Genomic DNA, 4,136 nt, shown 5'->3' with positions numbered 1-4,136 from the left:
CAGGATTTTTCAAGTGACATTAATACTTCATTACAAAAGATTCAGAAATAAAGATGTAGCAAATTCATTCATACAGTCTTACAAAGGGAGTATATATATATATATATATATACATACAACATTTGACTGTAAAAAAGTGTTTATGTATTTATCCTAAATAAACATGCAAAAATTTATTTTTTAAAATTGTTGCAATAACCTGAACATGATCAGATGAAGAGATCAAATGTAGATAAAATCCTTATTGTCCTTATAGTTTTCTTAGTAATTTTCCAATTCTTTCAGGAAAACACTTTTAAAAAAAATGTGACTACGGTCACACTGTAAAAAATGATTCTTTCAATTTACTCAATTTTTTAAGGTAAGTGGTTGCAATCAATTTGTTTAAGCTAGATTTAAACAAAGATTAGTAAAGTAAAATAAAATAAAAAACTTTTGTTTAAATGTAGCTTTAATAAATTGATTGCAACCACTTACCTTGAAAAAATTTATTAAATTGAATGAATCATTTTTTTTAGTGCAGTGTCCATTTAATGATATCAGTTACACACATTTACACAATATATGTCTATGAAATGACGATTGTAATGATTCATGCAAACCAAAGTTGTTCAATCACGTTTAGGGATGGGTAATGTTGGCATTGGGAATCCCTAAACACCCTTCAGTTTAGTTTGGAGCAGGTGACGTTAGACGGATGAGGGCGGTGTTTGTGTGAATGGGGGCAAACACATTGGTACTGGGGTCCGAGGGGGTTTTGTGTTTAGTTGCTCAGTCTGAGGAGGACAAATACACTTTTGGAGGACGGGTGATCGGGATAATACAGGTAAGAGCATTTTCCTAAAACTTGTACTAACCACGTGCACACAACTTTGGCAACTGGTACAAAATGTGAAGAAAAGAAACGTAGTTTCTGGAAAAACTTCAAACTCATTCATTCATTCATTCCCTCGTCGTGTTGATCTCTGTGATACAACGTGTATATCTGTTTTCACATTGTTTTTGATAAGAGCTTCATATATATGATGAAAACATGCGCGTATCATTTATAGATGTGCTTTAACGTCTGACACGTGGACGTTTTTAAAAGTGTAAAAAACATAGACGCGTTTTAAAACGCGCGACTTAAATGAGTTTATAAACACTTTAGACAGTTCATCCTACAAACTATAAACTTAAGACATTGTTAAAGTGTTATTTTATCATTAAAATCAGCGGTAAATTATTAAAGCAAATCTTGCACCATAGTTATGCAGACAGAAACCGCAATACAAATGCGCGAAAATGGCATAACAACTGCTGTTTATTTTGAACAAAAAACTGCATAGCTCTCTTTTACAGAAATGAAATTTAAGTCAATACATGCATAGTTTAACAAAGTATTAGACACTTGGGGTTTGAACACGTGCAGCATTAATGTGATGAACTACACGTGTGGTTGTTACCCTGCCAGGACATCTGTGTAAACATCAGTGACTACACAAAAATGAAGTTAGTTTAGAGATGTACTATCATTTTTTTGGAGATGCCTTTTGATATGATGGGCTTTGGTATCATTTAAATGTTTACTGTCAGTCACTGAATTAACTGATTTATTTTATATATATAATTATTTGTTTATATCTGATTTGGTTTTATAAATAATTTTCACATAATTAATTATTAAAAATTATTTTCACATATCCAGTGTGGCCAGCAAAACTGTTCAAAACTGATTCATTAGTTTAGGAAGAAGGTCCTGTTTTTCCTGACAGGTTGTAAACCAAAACAACACTGCTGTGATGGCATGTCTAGTCATGCTAAATAAGGTAGTGCTGGTTTGCCCAATTTACACACACAGTTTGCATTGTAGGAAGTTTGACATTGATAAGGAAGATTAAAAATGATTCATACTTTGGGTCTGGTTGACAGATTGCCCTGATGCAAACTGTAGGATGACTCATGATGCAAACATTCTTTCAGGATACATTTATGATATTTCACAATAGTGAAAGTAAAATATTGCAACATATGTAAAGACATCATAACCCAGTTGGTACCTGCCTGCCAATTTACTATTTCAGAAATAAGGGTTAAATCAGGCTCTCATACAGTTAATTTTTCCCAGTATGATGCATCTCTTTCCCTCACCAATCCCATTTCCCCCTTTCCAAACCATTTTGTGTTCTTCATGCTTCATTTGGGAATCACAGCCAGAGAAGATTTTCTCATTCGTCGTCCTTCTCGTTTATTAACTATTGGGCAAATTCCTGTCTCTCTTATTCAGTGACTTATTCATTGGACCTCATCATCATATTATCTACCTTAAGTGTCATTCACTCCTCTCCTTATCATTTCAAAACATAATTTTGCCTAAAAGTTTGCATTTTCAGGACCCCAAAGCTACAAAAAGTCCTGAAAATGCAAACTTTTAAAGGTGCAGTGTGTAGATTTCAGCTGCATCTAGCAGTGAGATTGTGAATTGCAACCAACAGCTCAGTTCACCGAAACACACAGAGAAGCTACGGTAGCTACCACAGGACAAACATCATGTAAACGTGTCAGTAGTGCCAAAACGCAGTTTGTCCGTTTAGGGCTACCGTAAAAACATGGCGGCACAAAATGGCGACTACTTCCATGTAAGGGGACCCGCGGTGTATGTAGATAAAAACGTCTCATTCTTAGGTAATAAACACATAACAGTCCATTATGTAAGGTCTTTATACACCACTGATAATATAGTTAGGTAGATTATATTGCATTTCTGTCAAAAGATCCATATAAATGTTACACACGGCATCTTTAAGTAGTTTTTAAAGTGCAAGTTTTTAATAATAAATCTTTGCCCTCTCCGTGTAAACTACATGAATGTAAATCTGTGACAACAGAGATGTTGTGACTCGTGAGCGTGCGTTAAGTAAGGGATAATGTATAGGCAGCAGGTTGTTACTGCAAAAATCGCGAATCAAGCATTTTGGAGTGCTGTGTAATAATTCAGTCTATAGACATGCGCAAGTATAACCATAACAACAATGGCAGCCTACAGGACTGTGTTTGTACTGCTCAGGATACAAAGTTTACAACATTTTGACATTTAATTATCTTTAATTTGTGATCTTTAATTTCTTTAGCCTCATTTTCTTGTCATTTTACACACCACACAACGAACAGTCGCTTCATTCTGTCACTTAATTCCTGAGGTTTCACTTTACACACTTGGGAATTGGTAGCTCATTGTGGATGCTGAATGGCTTTAGTCTAACAGTGTGGCTGTTGTTCTTCAATGCTGCATGTCCTGTAGGACAATATATTTTTGGAAAAACCTACTGTTAGTTGCATATATACTTACAGACAGAGACAGAGTCAATTTAGGTCTATCTGTTGTTTATTGATGTGAGACAAGACGTGTGGATCTACTTTAAATGAATAAACACATTGAGTCTGCTCTTCCCAGCCTGTTGCCACAATGTCAGGGTGTTCTGGATAATTGCTTAATGGCCCACGTCAAAAGATGCCACATTTCTTCAATGCAACTATGATTTTTTTCACATCCACCAGACAAAAATTATCTTTCTGATCATCGCTGTGCAATCTGAAGTGTTGTTAATGGCCTTTACAACCAGCACTCAAGATGTCACAGGTGAAAGGCCACTATGACCCTTGAAATGACTCACTTGCAAGGCTACTTAAAAGCACTCAGACTTCACTGCGTCTCTTGCCTATGATGTTTTATGACACTTTTAATGGGTGCTGTTGTATGACCTCATAAACAAACAAGAATCTGCTTTAACTGTTTCATGCAGGAAGCAACACCATCCTGGCAGTTCAACCACAACATTTATGTTCAGCTTGTCTCTCATCATGTTAAGACCGCCCTTTTTTTTAAAAGGCTTTTGATCAAAATAAGGACTCATTACTGCAGCATGAACCCCCTTCACCCTATTGTAACAAATTCTTTTTTGCACTTAAAGTTTTACGTTTAACTTTTTCCCCATCAGCGGCAGCATTTTTTATAGTTTTCACAAAAGTTTAGTGCCTTTTAGAAAATATTCTTCTTTTACAATGTTCAGGTTTTATAATTTGGGTAAGAGCGCCACCTGGTGGATAATAGCTGAAATATGGATTTCCTGAAAAACTCGTCATTGGCAGGGAAGTTT

The 4,136-nt window shown here is 35.3% G+C and overlaps 1 protein-coding gene across 1 annotated transcript in view; it reads left to right on the top strand.

The window, feature by feature from the left end:
- The first annotated feature begins 669 nt into the window (after positions 1-669).
- Positions 670-4,136, top strand: part of acsl2 (acyl-CoA synthetase long chain family member 2) — a 62,887-nt gene continuing 59,420 nt past the window's right edge. The window contains exon 1 of the mRNA XM_065247672.2: positions 670-826. The gene's annotated coding sequence lies outside the window, so the exon portion shown is untranslated. The remainder of the gene's footprint in view (positions 827-4,136) is intronic.

This window comes from Paramisgurnus dabryanus, chromosome 11 (genome assembly GCF_030506205.2).
Source record: "Paramisgurnus dabryanus chromosome 11, PD_genome_1.1, whole genome shotgun sequence".
NCBI lineage: Eukaryota > Metazoa > Chordata > Actinopteri > Cypriniformes > Cobitidae > Paramisgurnus > Paramisgurnus dabryanus.
Note: the sequence above shows the minus strand (reverse complement) of the source record. Positions and strands in the feature narration are given on the sequence as shown.